We start from the raw sequence: 20,812 nt of genomic DNA on the forward strand, positions 1-20,812 counted from the left end.
GTAATTCAGAGACTTCCAGGGAGGATGGCAGAGTAAGAGAATCCTAAGCTCACCTCACACCATGGACACACTTAGATAAGAGCCACATCAGTGTAAATAACCCAGAAAGTGACCTGAAGAGTGGCAGAACAGACCCTCCACAACTAATGGTAGAGAGGAGGCCACATCAAAAATGGTGGGAAGGGTGGCCACTCAGTTAGGAATAAAACTGACTGTAAGACTGTCTACAAGAGGGAGAGACATCAGCCTATAGAAAGGACAAGGCAGACCCCACACCAGGCATCTCAGGCATTGGAGACACACACTGGGAAGATGAATCTCCATAACATTTGGCTTTGAAAACCAGAGGGGCATAACTTTATGTAATCATCATCAAAATCTATTGATTTTGTAATCAATAGAGCTTAACACCTGGAACTTTAAAAATCAGCAGGCTTGGCTCCGAGAGAGCAGAAGGGCAAAGCAAACTTATTCCCTGCCATTAAAGAAACAGTATAGAAAACAGCACCACTGAGATACAACATAAAAGCAGCAGTTTAAAAAATGCTGGTAATATGGGAAGGAGATTTAATTACTAATCTCAGAACATGTCCTGGAGGGGTAGGGATCTTTAGGAGTCTTCTCCAAGAACAAAGAGTAGGCAGGCACTGTTTCACTCCACCATCATTCACAGACACCTGCAGAAACCAGTTCAACACTCCCTACCTAGCTTGCTAACAGTGTGCCCCATGTCCAACTTTTCCTACAACATGCCCCATCCAAACTAACCTTGACAGGAATTCCATAAAGCAGATCCAGGTCTCCTCCCACAGCAGACTGGCACAATCTTGCTAACACCATGCACCCCACTCTCATGTTCTCCTCCAGACCAGCCCTCAGCAGATGTCCATCCAAAGCAGGACCACAAGTGTAACACTGTGCCAGCAGCCCTAACAGTGGCCAAAACCACTGTAAAGTGACTCCTACCCAGGGGCAAGGGAAAGAGAACCACATATGCCAGTCCAACTGTGGCCCAAGCATAGGGCTAGGGGCAGATATCTGGTCTGAGTGCAGGCCAGGCCTGTTAGGGCCAACTTAATGTTAAAACGTGTTTAACTATTAGGGCCTGCTTAGCCAGAGCAACTCCATATTGCCTAGGTAGCCATATTGTTGTTTACATCCGCGGACTTCATTCCAGAATAAATGCCCCAGTAGTTCCTGGTATGGTTCCGGTATCGATTCCAGGAGTAAACACCTTAACAATAGAAGCCACGTACCTTGGGTCTGTGGTTATGCCCTATAAAACCAGTCTGTGAGATCAGGAGGGGGTCGCTCTCTTCAGAGGCGGCCCTGGCTAGTCAGTCTGACTTCTAATGCTTGGCATAGAATAAAGCTTCACATAACTTTCACTTTGTCTCCATATCGTTCCCCTGGCCAGTCAGTCTAATTTCTAATTCCTGGCATAGAATAAGGCTTTGCATAACTTTCACTTTGTCTCAGTCTCATTCCTTTGATAACGGACCCCAACATTCTGGAGGCTTGTCCATGATCAAACGATGAGAACTGAGTCAGCATCAGAATTTCTGGGAAAAGCCTCTGGAGGTAAGATCTCGATATTTTATTCTGTAGGATCTGGTCTGTCTGTCTGGTTGTGGAGCTCCAGGGTATAGCCCACCGGGGAGAAGCTGGATGCAGCATTGCTCCCCAGGGCTGGAGTGGATGCAGGGATGCCCCTTCCCTCCACTGGGAGATTGCTAGGGGCTTTGAATCCCCCTAGGCGGTCAGGCCCCTGCCAGGGGGTTCATGTCTGCCTCGGTGGTCAGGGGGTTCGGGTCCCCTTAGGTGGTCACCAGGGTTTCGAGTTCCCCTAGGCAGTCAGGGGACCGAGAAAATCTCCACCAGTGGCAGGTTGTGTTTTTGAGTTGGGATTATATCTTGAACATCCTTAGATTGATATCTGGATGAGGAAGGGCTGCTGGGTCTGGTCTGTGTTTGTCTTTGTCTTGTCTATTTGTTGTCTGTTGTGTTGTTTGTTGTGTTTGAATAAATTGGGGCAAGCAGAGAGTAAGGGACCTATGACACCCCTAAGTCTTGTTCTCCAGCATTTCAAGGATTTTCAAAGTAAAACCTCCCAGTTGGGTGACAAGGCTTACCCAGGAAAACTCTCTAAAACTGAGAATCCTTTCCCTGCCTTCTGGCAGCTCTACCCCTTCTGTTTCTGCACCAACTTAGGTGCGGCCTGCATAACTGGCCTCTAGACCATCCTCGGTGCTCCCTGCACCATGGCTCCTTCCCTCTTCACTGTCAAGGAGCAAGAAGAGCAGCCCCTGGACCTAACACCCCCCACTCCAGATCTTCCCACCTGTGTCTCAGGTAAATATTAAAAATGGAGTGGGGCCAGGTGAAACATAAATCAGTATTTGAACTAAGTTAATTTTGATGGTTTAATTAAGATAGACATATCTTTAAAATTACAGCAGTAAATGTGAAACTTCAAAGTTTACTGAAGGTCAAATACGCTCATGCTATTTGTTAAAATCTGTTAGCAAAGAAATACTTGAACTGATGATTAATTGTCTGTCTCAAAGTTTTAATGGGTAATTGTTAAAATAGCTTTAAAAGTCTTTGGTAACCTGAAACCAAAAAGTTTTGTTTGGATGACAAATGGAGTTAAATTTGTTGGACATCTAGGTCTTAACCAAATGGGATAAAATGCTAAAGCACTGGTTGCTGGAACTAGGTTTGTGCTTTTGGAATCTGTTGGTAAACATGTTTTGTGCTTAACTGATTCATAAATTTTACTCCTAAGAATTCTGTTGTAACTATTTACAATTGGTTAATACTTAACCATCACTAGAGACTGAAGTGTTTCTAAGAATAGAAAATTCTGCTAACTCTAACTAAGACTGATGGAAGTAAGGGAAATAACCCTACATGTAAAAAAAAAAAAAAAAAGAAAAAAAGAAAAGAAAAGTAGGAGATACATAAGAAAGATAAAGAATGGGAATACATTTTTCTTAAAGATAAAAGGCAATTTTGTCCTAAATGAGATGGCTGTTTGAAAGGAAATAACTTGGGACAAAACCTGGATACAAAAGAAAGTTATAAAAGGTTTGTGAAGGGAAATCTTCAGAAAAAAAAAAATAGGTATGGTCAGAATGGACTATCAAAAGAAAAACTCCATAAGGTTTTTATTAAATGTTTTAGTGTTGTCTGAAAAACCAGAGAAAATAGCACTGTCCAACAGGACACTCTCACTACCATTGAATCATCTAAATAGCCTAACACTTTGCCTTTACCTTTAACTGAAATCGAAACCTTGGTGCCTACAGTCAAAGAAGTTAAATCTGCTCAGGAAACTCCTGAGAGCTCTCTGGCTGGAAGTCCCGATACTGAATCTCCAGTGTTAGTGAATGACTATGAAGCAGAATCTGGTAACATAAGTCAAAAATTGGATGAAGAAGACTTTGTGAAAGTTGAAGATCTACCACTGACAATATATTCAGAGGCAGATCTAAGGAAGAAAATGGTAGAAGAAGAACAGAAAAACCATTTATCTGGTGAAATACTGTGTGAAATGCAGACTGAAGAATTGGCTGGGAATTCTCAGACACTAAAGGAACCTGAAACAGTGGGAGCCCAAAGCGTATGAGATGTCTTCTGAGACTCATCTAACTCACTTTACGTAGTCAATGCATATATGAACGTGGCACTAGATAAACATCTGTTTTGATCTGTATAAAAATGTAAATTAGTTTGACACTGCATTCTTGATAGGTGTGCTAATTTCTGCCCGTGGCAGTTTAAAACATCAGAAACTGAATTCTGGACAGATTGAAGCCTTGATACCTGTGGGGTTGTTTGTTTTTCTTCTTTCTTTCCTTTTTTTTTTTCTTTTTTGGATTTCATTTTTTTTTTTCCTTCCTTGTGATGTTTGGCATCGTTAAATTTAAGATGTAGTTTTAAATAAAGATTGGACTTATCTGTAAAGTAAAAAAAAAAATAGTAAGTTTAGAAAAACTGTACACACAAAAAAGAGGGCCTAAGAGAGTGAATAGTTTTGTCTTAAAGTAAAAATGTCTGGTTGCACCAGAACATAAAAGGAGATAGTAAAAGCTAAACTTGAGGGTATGTAGTAAGTTGTAGAAGACTTGGGCAAAGTGACTTTTATTTGCCTTGGTTTATAGGTTTGAATGGAAACAATGAAATATGTTGAAAATTTGACCATATTAGATCAGTTTTGATGGATTTATTCACAAAAAGGGGGAAAAAAGACTAATAAATCTTTTCTGTAAAATGCTTCTGTTCAAATGAGGCATAGTATTTAAGGAAGGAAGACTAAAGCCCTGTGTCATGGCAAATCTATATTGGTGATCCACTCAAGTAAATGTTGACTATTATGTAAACTAAAAAGACTCTGGTATTTAAAAAAAAAAATCTGCTTTCTCTCTGTTCAAAAAGACAAAGTTTTCTTTGATTAATTGATCTGCTGTTAAAAAGAGAATGTAAATGGTTTTCTCTTTGCCTGCCCAGAGAAACCAGTTTCTATGTTTTGTTTAATTAGATCTTAAACATCTGTAATCCTATTTGGCAATGGCTTTAAAACTTAGATTTTAGCAAATGTCAACAAGATTTAAATTGTAAATGAGATCTATTTGACTCATAAGGCTTTTCCTTGGTATGCTAAGTTACTCAGGAAGTACTACTAAACCAATGATAAACCTTAGGTTACACTTGGGTAAATACTGTAACTATTCTAGAGGTTCTATAAGGGTCATCACTTGATATTTAACCATATCCGTTCTAAGTTTTTGTCATTTGCAATTGTTTTAATTCTCTTGTAAAATGAATTCCGACTTAAAGGAAATTCATATAGGAAACTTTAACGACAAATACAGGTCTTTGATATGTTGTAATCCTGGAACTTAAATGAGTAAGAATTTCCAGAAGTAAGAGCTGCATTCAAACTAAACCAGAATTAGTAACTTGGGAATAGATAAATTAAAAGATTGTAATGTTATGTCTCTTAATGTTGTATCTGTTATTTTAAACATTGCTGGTTCTATAATGTTTGCTCTTCCAGACTAGGGAAACTTTTTCTTAAGTTATCTGTAACTTACAGAAATGTAAAAGTATCCACTTGTAAACAAATCAAGGCATTCAACTTTTCTCTCTATCTGAACCCTCTGAAACTCAAAAGGTCTCAGTAAGTATTCTTTCTTCCATGGCAATCAGTCATTTGCATTAGTTCAATAAGAATCTGTTCTCCTTGTAATGGGACACAATTGGAAATACTGGCTATTCTACCAAGGCATTGACTGGAATGTCATATTTAAAAAAGACTCAGATATGACCAGAAAGCTTGAAGAGACTAAGGTTGACTTTATAAAACCTGGAGCCATAAAGCTCCCTGAAACTGTTGGCCTGTTACCTTGCTTACATAGTTCCCAGCAGCCTCACCAGGTGAGTAAAGAATGTCACTTCCTGGCAGGTGCAGGAACCCAGGATACATTGGGGTCCTCAGGAAGAGGAATTCACCCAAATTAACAGGTATTGCAGGCATGTCTGATGGCAAGTACTTGACTTGCCTTCTGGCCTGGAGAGGCTATTAAAAGTTCAACCTAGAGATTCCTTAAAAGAAGTTCCAGCAAAACAGATCTTAAAAGATCTATACGATCACTCACTGTTCTTACTGAGCTTATGTAAATAACTAGACCAAGTTTGTTAAAACTGGACTTGTTTTTCAAATAAATTAGTCCTGATTTGGCTATCTCTGGAAATGAGGGTTATTCCAGAGAGAAAAAAAAAATTTCAGTAACACAATTTTGTGGATATTAAGTTCTAGATTTGTTGTTTTTAAATGGTTGTTTACCTAAACTAGCCAACTTGAGGTAAACTTCAGAGAAATTGCACAATAGCTTGTTACATGACCTTGCCTTTGCCAATCAGTCAACCCCAGATAAAAGGAGGGAACTTCAGAAAATTGAAGGATTTGAAAGGAAGAATCTGACTGAGTTAATGGGAATAATGGAAATAGCCACTGAGGACTATGCTTGTGGGGGATGAGAGCTCTCTTAGAGACTCTGCAGGAAAAAGAGTATTGGGTGTCAGCAACAAAAGCACAGCTTTGTCAGAGCCATGCCACTTATTTAAGCTTTGATTTCCACGAGGGAATGCGTTCACTGTCTGAGTCCAGAAAACAGGTGATCAGCCGATACCCCAGCTCCACCACACCCTGACAAGTGAGAGAGTTTCTTGGGACAGTGGGCTCTTGTATGCTGTGGATACTGCGGTTTGTGGAGCATGCCTGACCTCTCTACGAACTGACTAAGGGAGGACTCACTATAGTAGAATGGACAGCTGAGGCAGAAGGAGCATTTCAGGAATTACAAACAGCCTTACTGAGTGCCCCAGCATTGGCCATCCCAGATGTTACCAAGCCATTCCACCTGTATGTGGATGAAAAGGCAGGGATGGCCAAAGGAGTTTTAACTGACTCTGGTGCCTTTGCAAAGGCCAATAGCCTATCTTAGCAAAAAACTACATCCAGCAGCAGCTGGGTTCCCCCTTTGCCTCTGCATAATTGCTGCCATGGCCCTCCTGGTCAAGGATGCAAGTATAATACAGAAATGGACTAAATTAGACTATGAAGGGGATTGGGCTAAGACTAGAATGGAAAGTTAATTCTTCCTCGAAGACTAGGAAAAAAATTAGTAAGCCAAATACATCAGGGCACTCATTTGGGGACAAGTAATCTTAAGGAGCTTATGAGCAAGCAGTTCCAGGTTTCTAAATTAGGGCGTATGGCTCAGGATGTGGTTGGTAGATGTGCTCAATGCCAGGTGGTCAATGCAGGAGGAACTAGAATGGGAAGAGGGAAAAGAGAAAGAGGTAAAGAACCAGGAATTTATTGGAAAATGGATTTTACAGAGATGAAACCAGGAAAATACGGACATATGCATATGTTAGTTTTTGTGGATACCTTTTCAGGCTGGGTAGAGGCTTTTTCTGCTAAACATGAGATGGTGGGAGTAGTAGCCAAAAAGCTACTAGAAAAAAAAAATAACTCCTAGGTTTGGGTTGCCTCTCATAATTGGGTCAAACAACAGCCCTGCATTTGTCAGTTCAGTCTCACAGGCATTGGCCAAGGCCATGGGCACTAATTGAAAACTACATTGTGCCTGCTGGCCACAGAAATCTGGACAAGTAAAAAAATGAACCGGACTCTTAAAGAGACCTTGACAAAGTTAATTCTGGAGACTGGCAATGGATGGATGGACCTTCTTTCCTTCGCCCTCCTTAGAGTGCGATATATGCCCTACTTAAACTAGGTTACCCTATTTAAAATAATGTTTGGGGGACCCCCTCCACTCTGTCCATGGTTACAAGAGGTTGCCCTAATGGAAATGACTGATCAGTCTGTACTCCATTCACTGCAGGCACTACAGTCTGTCTTAAAAAGAGCCCACGCAGAGATCTGAGCTGCCTACACTGAGACAGAGACGGAAATAAAACTGCATCCTTACCAACCCGGAGACTTGGTTTGGATAAGTCACCACTGAATGGAAAACTTGGAGACTCGCTGAAAGGGATCATTCACTGTCATCCTGACCACCCCCCACGGCAGTAAAAATAGAAGGCATCAGGGCCTGGATTCACATGTGTCATGTCAAACAAACCGAAAACAAGGACACCCCCCAGAAATGGGAGCTACTGACAGTGGACTCCACTAACTGTGAACTAAAACTAAGACCCAAAAGGGTTTCAAAACTTGGTCACTTTTAATCCTGTTCTTACTCAGCAGCAGCCAGCTCATTGGCCTAAAACAGCCCAATAGAAAATCAGAAAGACAGCAGATGGAACAACACTCAAGGTTAATGACACCTCAGGTCAGCCCGTTTCCACCCTCAAGAACTGGCTGAAGAGTCAAAGAATAGACTAATCTCCAAAGAAAAGCGGGGGATGTTAGGGCCAATATAATGTTAAAACCTGTTTAACTATTAGGGCCTGCTTAGCCAAAGCAACTCCATATTGCCTAGGTAGCCGTATTGTTGTTTACATGCACGGACTTCATTCCAGGAATAAATGCCCCAGTAGTTCCTGGTATGGTTCTGGGTATCGATTCCGGGAGTAAATGCCTTAATAATAGAAGCCACGTACCTTGGGTCAGTGGTTATGTCCAATAAAACCAGTCTGTGAGATCAGGAGGGGGTTGCTCTCTTCAGAGGCGGCCCTGGCTAGTCAGTCTGACTTCTAATGCTTGGCATAGAATAAAGCTTCACATAACTTTCACCTTGTCTTCGTATCGTTCCCCTGGCCAGTCAGTCTAACTTCTAATGCCTGGCATAGAATAAGGCTTTGCATAAATTTCACTTTGTCTCGGTCTCCTTCCTTTGATAATGGACCCCAACAAGGCCCACAAATGAAGTCCTTTCAGGAATAAGACATGGAAAAAAACCTGCCATTTAGTGTGACCATAGCTCTGGCAAATGCCTGATTAGACCCAACTGAAGCCCAAGGCAGCCACAGACTGGCACATTAACAAAACAGGAACTAAACTTCCTCACACTGACAAAGTGAGCCACTGAAGATGACTAAACTGAAGGCAAACATAGCTCAGCCAGAACAAGAGGGTGCACACAATAAACATAGGAGACACCCCTAAAGCACCAGGTTCTGGTGAAGAGGGGACACTGCATTGCAGCATATTACAGGGCCTTTTCTTCATACAGCCACTACTTCCAAGAGCAGGAGATGCACCTAAATTTCCTAACACAGAGAAACAGACAGAGAGTTAGACACAATGAGGAAAGAGAGGAATATGTCCCAAAGGAAAGAACAGGACAAAATCATAGCAAGAGAGTTAAATGAAATGGAGATAAGCAATATATTGAAAAAGAATTTAAGGTAATGGTCATAAAGATACTCACTGAACTTGAGAAAACAGTGAAGGACCTCAGTGAGACCCCCCTCAACAAAGAGAGAGAAAATATTGAAAAGAACCAAGTAGTGAGGAAGAACTCAATAACTGAAATAAAAAATACACTAGAAGGAATAAATAGTAAACAAGAGGAAGCTGAAGGATGAATCAGCAATCTAGAAGACAGAGTAATAGAAAACGATCAAGTTGAATAGGAGAAAGAAATAAGAATAATTTAAAAAAAATGAGAATAGAATAAGAGATCTCAGTAACACCATGAAGCATAATAACATTCTCATTATAGGGATCCCAGAAGGAAAGGGGAGATAAAAGGGGGCAAAAAAAAATATTATTTGAAGAAAAAAAAGCTTAAAACTTCCCATATCTGGGAAAAGAAACAGAAATCCAGATTCAGAAGGCATAGAAAGCACCCCAAAAAATCAAGAAAAAGTTCACACAAAGACACATACTAAGTAAAATTATGGCAAAAAGTAGCAATAAATAAAGAATTCTAAAACCAACAAAAGAAAAGAAAACAGTTACATATAAGGGAAATCCCATAAGGCCATCATCCCCTGAAACCTGGCAGATTAGAAGGCAATGACATGATGTATTCAAATTACTAAAAGGAAAAATACCTGCAACCAAGAATACTGTATCCAGCAAGGCTATTTTTCAGAGTACAAGAAGAGAATAGAGTTTCCCACTAAACTTCAAGGAATTCATCACCATGAAACCAGCCTTACAAGAAATATGAAAGAGGATTCTTTCAATGAAAAGGAAAGATAATAACTAGGAATTTTTAAAAAGTAAGAAGAGGGGTGCCAGGCTGACCCAGTCCATTAAGTATCTGACTCTTCATTTTGGCTCAGGTCATGATCTCAGCATTCTGGGATTGAGCCCCATGTGAGGCTCCACACTCAGCATAGAGTCTGCTTGTCCCTCTTCCACTGTTTCTTCCCCACTCCTCCTCATTCTTTCTCTCTCTCTCTCTCAAATAAATAAATAAATGAAATTGTTTTATTTTTTTTAATTTAAAAAGTAGGAAGTACAAAACCAATAATTTTCAGTATACCTATAAAAATCAGTCAAAATTCACCAAAAAAGGATTTAAAGTATAACACCATGTATGTAAAATAGAGGAACACAGGAGGAGTACACATTTAGTATTTTTAGAATGGGTTCAAACTTAAAGTAACCATCAACTTAATATTAGACTGTTATGTACATAAAATGTTGCATATAAACCTAACAGCAACTTCAATTCAAAAAACCAGTAATAGGTAAAAAATTAAGAGAAAGTAATCCAAATATTTGACTAAAAAAAAAAAAATATAACCCATCAAACCCCAAAAGAAGAGATCAAGAGAATAAAGGAAAAAGAACTACAAAAATAACCATAAAATAAGTAACAAAATGGTGATACATACATGCCTATTAATAATTACTTTGACTGTAAACAGATTGAACACTCCAATCAAAAGATACAGAATGATGAAATAGGTAAAAAAGTAAGACCCATCTACATGCTGCCCACAAGGGACATTTTTCGTACTTAAAAACAAGCTAATTGAAAATCAGGGGATGGAAAAAGTATTTATCATGCCAGTGGAAGTGAAAAGAAAACTGGGTTAGCAATATTTATATCAGAAAAAGTAGATTTTAAAACAAAGACTATAACAAAAGACAAAGAAGGAAAGTATATAACCATAAATGGGACAATCCAACAGTAAAATATAACAATTGCAAATATTTATGCATCTAACAAGGAGCACCCAAATATATAAAATATTAATAACAAACATAAAGTAAATAAATGATAGAAAATAAAATAATAGGAGACTTTAACATCCTACTTACATCAATGGACAGATCATCCAAACAGGTAATTTATAAGGCAACAATAACTTTAAATGACATATTGGTCCAGATGGATTTAATGGATATATAAAGAATATTCCACCCTAAAATAGCAGAATATACATTCTTTTGGAGCATATAGAACATACTCCAAAATAGATCACACATCAGGCCACAAGATAAGTCTCAACAAATTCAAAAAGATCAAAATCATACCATACATCTTTTTCAACCACAACATCATGAAAAAAGACACTAACCACACACACACACACACAATCTGGAAATCCACAAATTTCCCCACATAGAGGTTAAATAACATGCTATTAAGCAATGAATAGACCAACAGAGAAATCAAAGAGAAAATTAAAAAAAAATGACAAATGAAAATGAAAACACAATGGTCCAAAATCTTTGATATGCAACAAAAGCTGTCAAAAGAGGGAAGTTTACAGCAATGCAGACTACCCCAAGAAACAAGAAAAATCTAGAATAAACAACCTAACCTTATACCTAAGGGAGCTAGGAAAAAGAAAAAATAAAATCTAGAACCAGTAGAAGGAAAGAAATAGTAAAAATTAGAAGAGAAATAAATGAAATAAAATTTTAGGAAAAGAATAAAGCAGGTCAATGAAACCAGAAGCTGGTTCTTTTCAAAGATGAGCAAATCGGTAAACCTTTAGCCAGATCCATCCAAAAAAGACAGAAAGAACTCAAACAAAAAAAAATTAGAAGTGGAAGAGGAGTGACACCTGGGTGGCTCAGTCAGTTAGGCATCAAGCTCTTGGTTTCAGCTCAGTTCATGATTTCAGGGTCATGGGATCAAGCCCTGTGTCAGTCTCCATGCTCAGCTCAAAGTCTGTTTGAGACTTCTCCCTCTGCCCCTCACTCCACTCATGCATGCTCTCTCTCTTTTTCTCTTTCTTTCAAATAAGTAAGTAAAATCTTAAAAAAAAAAAAAGAAATGAAAGAGGAGAAATAACAACCAACACCACAGAAATACAATTATAAGAGAATAGTAGGAAAAACTATATGTCAAAAAATTGGACAACCTAGAAGACATGGATAAATTCCTAGAAACATATAACCTCCCAAAACTGTATCAAGAAGAAATAGGAAATTTGAACAGACTAATTACCAACAATGAAATTGAGTCAGTAATCAGAAAACTCCCAAAAAACAAAAGTCCAGAGTCAGATGGCTTCACAGGTGAATTTTACCAAATATTTAAAGAACAGTATATACCTATTTTTCTCAAACCACTCCAGAAAATGTAAGGTGAAGGAAAGCTTCCAAATTCATTCTACAAGGCCAAAATTACTCTGGCTCCAAAACCAGATAAAAATGCCCCAGAAAAAGAGAACTACAAACCAATATATCTGATACACATAGATGCAAAAATCCTCAACAATGATGATTCACAGACCTGTACCCCTGAAGCAAATAATACATTGCATGTTAATTAAAAATTAATAAACTAAAAATTAAAAAAATAAATCCTCAACAAAATATTAGCACACTGAATCAAACAATATATTTAAAAATCATTAACCATGATGAACTAGGATTTATTTTCAGAATGTAAGTGTGGTTCAATACTTGCAAATCAATCGATGTGATACATCACATCAATTAGAGCAAGGACAAAAACCATATGACCATTTCAATAGATGCAGAGAAAGCATTTGACAAAGTACAACATCCTTTCATGATAAAAACCCTCAACAAAGTATGTTTAGAAGGAACATACCTCAACCTAATAAAGGCTGTATATGAAAAAAATCCACAGCTAATGTCATACTCAGTGGTGAAAAACTGAGAACTTTTCCCATAATATCAGGAAGACAAAGATGTCCACTCTCACCCCTTTTTCAACATAGTACTAGAAGTTCTAGCCACAACAATCAGACAAGAAAAAAATAAAAGGCACCCAAATTGGTAAGGAATAAGTAAAACTTTAACTGTTTGCAAATGACATAATACTCTGTATACATAAAAAACCCCAAGGAGTCCACCAAAAAACTACTAGAACTGATAAATGAATTCGGTAAAGTCACAGGATACAAAATCAATGTACGTAAATCCATTGTATTTCTATACACTAATAATAAAGTAGGAAAAAGAGAATTTAAGACAATCCTAAGGATTGGCACATTCTCCTTGCTTCTTCTTGGGGTTTTGTCCTTGCTCCCTCCCTGCAAAGAGTCTGGACATGTCCATGTGGATCTTTCCTGGTGGGGTCCGTAGTGCTCTTGGGTCCATACTAAGTCTCTGCAGGGACAGAAGCAAGAGCCATGAGATCACCAGCACCCACAAGGTCACTTCCAGGTGGAGGAGAATGAGAACATCACCATGGTAAAAGACATCTGGCTTTTGGAAAATGTGATTGATTGTATGAAGGAAACCTTCCCATCTGGTCCAAAGTCTCAACAGTATTCTGGTGCTTATGGTTCCTCACTTTCTGAAGAAGAATTGAAAAGAAGAGTGGCTGAGGAGCAGGCATTGGAGCAAACCAAGAAAGAGTCAGAAAATCAGAAACAACTAAAGCAAGGCAAAGAACTGAACTGAGAGGGCTTTTGCCAATGAGCAATTAACCAGAGCAATTCTTCACAGAAGGATATCAAGTGAAGAACAAACCAAGGAAGCACCTGGCTAAACAACTGGAAGAGAAAGATCGAGTGATAAAGAGGCAGGATGTATTCTATAAAGAGCAACTGGCTAAAGGAGAGGAGCTCAGAATTCTACAAAGTTACCATTGAAAAAGTATCAGAAAGTTGCTGAAGACAGGGAGGCAAAATTCAAGCAATATGAGTTTCATCCTGGCTGGGCTGATATGCAGACCAAAATTCTCCAGTTGTAGTAACATGTCTGACTTAGAGATCAGGGTAACACTGACCTGTTATCAATGAATTTGGAAGTGTCCCTGTCTTCAAATTTTTAGCACTCTTTGAAAAGGACTGGCATTTATTCTTCATTTAGTAAAATTCACCAGTGAAGCCATGTTTATAATTTTCCCTTAGGTTTATTTTTTGGAACATGAGTAATTTTTAAGTTTGCTATTCAGTTTCTAAATACTTACGGGTTTCCTGGAGATCCCTCTTTTAATACACAATTTTAAGAACACATTTTGTGAAAGTTGAATGTTCTTGCACAAAGATTTGTTTTATGGTTCAGAGTATAGTTTATCTTGACAAATATTCAGTGTACATTTAAAATGAATATATTCTTCTCTTATTGGGTGAATTATTCTGTAGATGTCAGTTAAACCTCACTGGTTCATAAGTTTTCAAGTCCTCATTTTCCTTGTTAATCTTCTGCCTAGTTGTTTTATCCATTAGTCATTAGTCCATAGCATTGTTCAAATGCTCCATATCCTTACTGATTTTCTGCTTATTTGTTCTGCCAGTTATTGAGAAAGAAGTATTGAAATATCCTATTATGTATTTGTCCATTTTTGCTTACATTTATCAGTTTTTTATTCAGATAATTTGAAACTCTGTTATTAAGAGCATAAAATCCGAGAATTTCTATGCCATTTTAATAAATTGATCTCCATCATTTTGAAATGACCTTCCCTGTTTCTGATATTAAACTTTGTCCTAAAATCTAGTTGTCTAGGGGCACCTGGATGACTAGTCAGTAAAGTGCCCAACTCTTGTTTTTGGCCCTGGTCATGGTCTCAGGGTCATGAGATCAAACCCTATGTTGGATTCCCCACAGTCTGCTTGAGATTCATTCCCACTCCTCCCTCTGCCACTCCTTTCACTCTCTCCCTCCATCTGATAAATAAATCTTTAGAAATAAATAAATAAATAACAAAACATTGAATATTATGACTAGAAATATATTATAGAAATGTATATAACCCATTAAAAAAAAGATATACTCTAACACGGAGGACATGGGGAGATGGAGAGGGGAAGGGAGTTGAGAGAAAATGGAGGGGGAGATGAACCATGAGATACTATGGACTCTGAAAAACAATCTGAGGTTTTGAAGGGTGGGGGTGGGAGGTTAGGGAATCCTGGTGGTGGGTATTATGGAGGGCATGTATTGCATGGAGCACTGGGTGTGGTGCATTAACAATTAATGCTGGAACACTGAAAAGAAATAAAATAAAAAAATAAAATGAAATGAAAAAAGATACATTTTTCTTAATTTTATCTTATTTTAAACATTCTGCTTCAGAGAAATAGAATGGTGAGACATTTGAGCACAGTGATGCAGTTATGGCTTTTATTGATATTTTTAAAATCATATCTATATCTAAACACTATCCTTTGATATATATTTTTTGATTCTTACAGAGAAAATACTCTAAGATATTATTTGTGAAAATCACACCAGAATCACTGAATTTATTCTTCTCAGTTTTACAAATAACCCTGAGATGCCATTTTCCCTCTTTATTTTGTTCCTCATCATCTATACAGTCACTTTGTTGGGCAACTTCCTTATCATCCCAGTCAACAGTATGGATCCTGCTCTTCAAACACCCATGTACTTCTTTCTCCAAAACCTATCACTTCTTGAAGTCTGTTTCACCTTAGTCATGGTGCCGGAGATGCTGGTGGATCTAGTGTCTCCAAGGTAAATCATCGCTTTTGTAGGCTGTGGGATCTAGATGTACTTTTTCTTCTTCTTTGGCAGCTCTGAATGTTTTCTCCTGTCTATGATGGCATATGATCACTTTGTGGCTATTGGTAACCCTCTCCATTATTCAGTCATAATGAGTAGGTCCCTATGCTTATGGATGGCTGTCGGTTCTTTGATGCCTGCTGTTCCTGTCTCTATGCTATAGACAGCTTGGTTGATGGGCCTTCCTTTCTTTGGACCAAATACTATAGACCACTTTTTTTGTGATGGTCCTCCAGTGCTGAAACTAGTCACTCAAGATACAACCATGTATGAAATGCAAGCACTTGCTTCCATGCTACTATTTATCATGTTTCCCTTCTCCCTCATTTTGGTCTCCTATACCTGCATTATCATCACTATCCTGAGGGTGTTGACTACTGGTCGCCAGAAGGCGTTCTCTATTTGTTCATCACACCTCATTGTGGTATCCCTTTTCCATGGAACAGCCAGCTTGACCTACCTAAGGCCCAAATCCAACCAGTCCCCCAAGAGCAAGAAGCTAGTGTCATTGTCCTACACTGTCATCATTCCTATGTTAAACCCCATCATCTACAGCCTCAGGAACAATGAAGTGAAGGGCACAGTCAAGAGGACATTTACTCGAAAAGTCTTGCAGAAGTTAGAAGTGTTTTGAGTTCCATTGCATAGTATTTCTAAACAAAGAAGAGACAGCAGAACCCACAGAGAAAAGCTTAAAAGGAGTGCAAGATTAGCTCTGATTTTGCAGTGTCACTTGCTGTGATAGATGGGTCTCCGTGTATCAGTCAGACTCCCAGCAATAGACAGATGGTACTCTTGGGATAATTGAGAGAATATTTATGAGGGCTCTGTTTGTGAATTGGGGGGCAAGACTAGATAATTGTCACACAACTCAAATGATGGAAAATCCACAAGTATTGATCTGAAGGGGTAAGGAGAAGAAGTATTACTTGGAACCTGGAGGATGCTACAACTATATGTAAAGCCACACAACTGGAGCCCTGTTCTTTAAAGGAAAAAGGCAGCCATCCTGGTCTTATGCTATTCTAACTCTCAAATCTGCTGATGCCTGTTCTTCATCAAACTAAATCTGAAACACAGGACAAGAATTTCTGCCAACGCAGTTCATAAAGGCCAGCCTAGTGGGGCACAGATCAGAATAGAAAAGTTATGAAACATAAATGAAAATATTCACCAGAGACCCCTATATATTCTGCTTATAATACGATGCAAATATAATCTTGTAATGTGCTTTAAGTAACTTTTAAAAAGATGTATTGAAAAGTGGAGACTTGTAGTTGCCAAGGATTCACAGTGCAAATTCTTTATGTAGGTTGCTGCTTTAAATGAGGTTATATAATAAGATTACCTTCATATGAATATTTCATAATATGGTTCTGGACCTCTTTGATCATTGGCCTAATCATCTATTATTTTTTATTTTATTTTTAAAGATTATTTATTTGAGAGAGAGAAAGAGGGGAAGGAGGAGGGAAAGAGAATCTCAATCAGTCTCCATGCTGAGTGCAAAGCCTGACAGGCGGCTCAATCTCATGATCCTGAAATCATGACTTGAACCAAAAACCAGGACTCTCACAGTCAACTGACTGAGCCATTCAGGCTTGCTTATTAATTTTTATTCATTAGCTGTTGCTTAGAATTTAAACAAGAAATACTTGCTTTCCACTATAGTAAAAGCAAGAATAGTGATAATAATAGCCAACATGGAGGGGGGAGTCAAGATGGCGGGGAAGTAGGGGGAGGCACCATTTCAACCTGTACCCTAAAGTGAGCTGATTACCTACCAAAGAACTCTGACCACTCATGAAATCAGCCTGAGATCAGAATTATACACGTCTGGATCTCTACAGGAGCAGAAGATGCCAGTGGCAGGTAAAGCAGACTGGGAACGTCCGACTGATATCGGAAGATAAACAAAAGGGGGAGGGAGACACCAGAGGTGACTGATCGCAAAGTAACACCCCAACACGAGAGTGCTCTGCATCTGGGGACCAGCATTAACTTGGAGTCTGGTTGAAAGCACTCAAAAAACAAACAGCAAAGGATCACGGGGGGTAATAGTGGGAACCTGGGCGGTTAGGGTCAGGGACCTAAGTCCCCGGACCCAGGACAGCCTCCCCTGGCACGGAGCCAGAGAGAGGGCGGCGGAGAAATCAGGTCCCCGTCCCTGAGCCGCCAGTGCGCATGAACGCCAGTGCGCCTGAGAACAAGTGGGGTCTGGCTCCCGTGAGGGGCTGGGAGCCTGGCCAGACGACAATCCTGAAACGCACGTGTCCCACACCCTCCCTTGGGATATGTGCTCATAGGCGCTAGCCTGGAGCTCTGGCAGCCGGAAAAACCAGATATTCCCAGCCCGGGACAGCGGGAAAATCTCAGTGTGCGATCTCTGCTCGGAACCTCTCTGGCGGTCTGGAGATGCCTAGACAGCCACCGCGGCCCTGGTTTTGGGTACAACGAGGAGCTCCTGCATCCCCAGGGACAGTGACTCAGAACCGACTCTGCCAGCAGCTTTTGCAAAACAGTCTGAGGCTTCTCTCTGAGAGGGAGGTTGGGGTGCTGTTTGCTCTCCTCTAAACCTCCAAAAACCATCAAAAGCTGTCAAGGCGAGAGAAAGCAGATGAAAGAACATAAAAACCCCCAGAGAACAAAAGGCTGAAAAAAACAGTTTCCTGAAAAAAAAAGAGCTCACCCCCTTGAGGGGAGCCGGAGGACCTAACTCAGGGAACATCATTGTCTGAAAACCCACGTGGCAGGCCCCTCCCCCAGAAAACCAACCAGGAAGGAAGAAAAAAAAAAAAAAAGACTACAAGAGAACAATCACCACTACTTCATAAATACAACTTTTATTTTTAACTCTTTACCAATATTCTGGTTCTTTTTTATTTTATACATACAGATAATTTTTTAACCTATTTACCATCACACTGAGATGTCCAGTACATCAAATTCTTTAATAACCTTCTAACCTGAACTTTTTGATACATATACCCGTGTTTTTCTTGTGTTTTTCTATTTTTTTAATTCTTTTTAACTTAGTTTAGTCTAGGTTATTCTTTTTTAATTTTTATTTTCTACTATACATATAGAGTTAAACTTCAAGGTAATCCCCTTTCCCCAATCAATGCTACCCCTATAGGCAAACCAGTTTCTAATCCCCCTGTAACTTAAGAAAGTTGAGTCCCTTAACAAAACCATCAAGATACCTTCAGGAAGAATCAAAATAAACTTCCTCACCCACACTGAGAATCTATAACCATTCTCCCAATTTTTCCTTCTGTCAGTGTTTCTGTGAATTTGTGTTTGTCCTGATAATATATAAACCTTATACTTGGGGTTCTTTCTGATGAGGTTCTTCCCTTTTTTTTTTTTGCTTATATATACATATTTTTTTCTCTTGTCATATACTTTTATCACTCCTTTTGTCTGTCTGTTTTTGTTTGTATACTCCACAAATCTTACCTTGTGGCCCATTTGGGCTGAGCCTTCTCTTGTATCTTCCCTTTTTTTCCCCTGTCTCTCTCTCTCTTTTTTTTCCTTTTTTCTTTCCCCTTTTTTTTTCTTTCTTCTTCTCTATTTCTTTTTCTTTTCTTTTTTCTCTCATTTGGGTGGGGAATCCTGATTGCACAGAAGCGTTCCGGGGTGCACATTGACTGCACCACAATCGATAAGTCCAGCTGCATCTGTTTAGTCATCTCTTACCAAAATGACTAGGAGGAGGAATACCCAACAGAAGAGAAATACAGAGGATGGGCCTTCTGCAACAGAGCTAATGGCTATCGACATAGACAATATGTCAGAAAAGGAATTCAGACTAACAATTATCCAGGCAATAGCTAGGTTGGAGAAAGCCATGGATGACCAAACAGAATTGATTAGGGCAGAACTGAAAGCCACCAGGGATGATGTTCAAAATGCTCTCAATGAGTTCCAATCCAATCTAAATTCTCTAAAAGCTAGGGTAACTGAGACAGAAGATAGAATTAGTGATCTGGAGGACAAACAGATAGAGAGAAAGGATCAGGAGGAAGCCTGGAACAAACATCTCAGAAGCCACGAAAACAGAATCAGGGAAATAAACGATGCCATGAAACGTTCCAATGTCAGAATTATTGGAATCCCTGAAGGGGAAGAAAAAGAAAGAAATCTAGAAGATATAGTGGAAGAAGTTGTCTATGAAAATTTTCCCAATCTCACGAATGGAAACAACATTCATGTACTAGAGGCAGAGAGATTTCCTCCCAAGATTTTAGATTCTCGAAAGTCCTCATGACAGCTTAGAGTTAGAATGAGGAATTATGTTTCAAGAGAGACCCTCTTAAAAGCAGCTAGGACAAAGAACCTTCTTACATACAGAGGAAAGCCCATTAGAATAACGTCAGACCTTTCCACAGAGACCTGGCAAGCCAGGAAGGGCTGGCAAAATATATTCAGAGTACTAAATGAGAAGAACATGCAACCAAGAATACTCTATCCAGCAAGACTGACATTTAAAATGGAAGGAGAGATAAAGAGTTTCCAAGACCAGCAAGGCTTAAAAGACTATGCAACCACCAAACCGACACTGCAGGAAATATTAAGAGGGGTCCTATAAAAGAGAAAAAATCCTAAGAATATCATTGAACAGAAATATAGAAACAATCTATAGACAGAAAGACTTCAAAGGCAACACGATGTCAATAAAAACCTATCTCTCAATAATCACTCTCAATGTGAATGGCCTAAATGCACCCATAAAATGACACAGGGTTGCAGATTGGATAAAACGACAGGACCCATCCATATGTTGTCTACAAGAGACCCATTTTGAACCTAAGGATATACCCAGACTGAAAGTGAAGGGATGGAGAAGCATCTTTCATGCCAATGGGCCTCAAAAGAAGGCCGGAGTAGCGATTCTCATATCAGATAAATTAGATTTTAAACTAAAGACTGTAGTCAGAGATACAGAAGGACACTACATAATTCTTAAAGGGACTATCCGCCAAGACGATCTAACAATTGTGAATATCTATGCCCCCAATATGGGAGCACCCAATTACATAAGAAAACTATTAATCAAGATAAAGAGCCATATTGATATGAATACAATAATAGTAGGAGATCTTAATACGCCTCTCTCAGAAATAGACAGATCATCGAAGCAGAAAATTAATAAAGAAATAAAAGCATTGAATGAAACATTGGACCAGATGGACCTCATAGACATATACAGAACATTCCACCCTAAAACAACAGAATACTCATTCTTCTCAAGTGCACATGGAACCTTCTCCAGAATAGACCACATACTGGGTCACAAAGCAGGACTCAACCGATACCAAAAGACTGACATTATTCCCTGCATATTCTCCGATCACAATGCTTTGAAACTGGAGCTCAATCACAAGGAAAAGTTCAGAAGGAACTCAAACACCT

The 20,812-nt window shown here is 39.1% G+C and overlaps 2 pseudogenes; both read left to right on the forward strand.

Annotated features, from left to right (window-relative positions):
* The first annotated feature begins 1,535 nt into the window (after positions 1–1,535).
* Positions 1,536–13,619, forward strand: LOC123946441 (annotated as a pseudogene).
* A 176-nt stretch (positions 13,620–13,795) lies between these two features.
* Positions 13,796–16,031, forward strand: LOC123946442 (annotated as a pseudogene).
* The last annotated feature ends 4,781 nt before the right edge of the window (positions 16,032–20,812 follow it).

This window comes from Meles meles, chromosome 7 (genome assembly GCF_922984935.1).
Source record: "Meles meles chromosome 7, mMelMel3.1 paternal haplotype, whole genome shotgun sequence".
NCBI classification, from domain to species: domain Eukaryota; kingdom Metazoa; phylum Chordata; class Mammalia; order Carnivora; family Mustelidae; genus Meles; species Meles meles.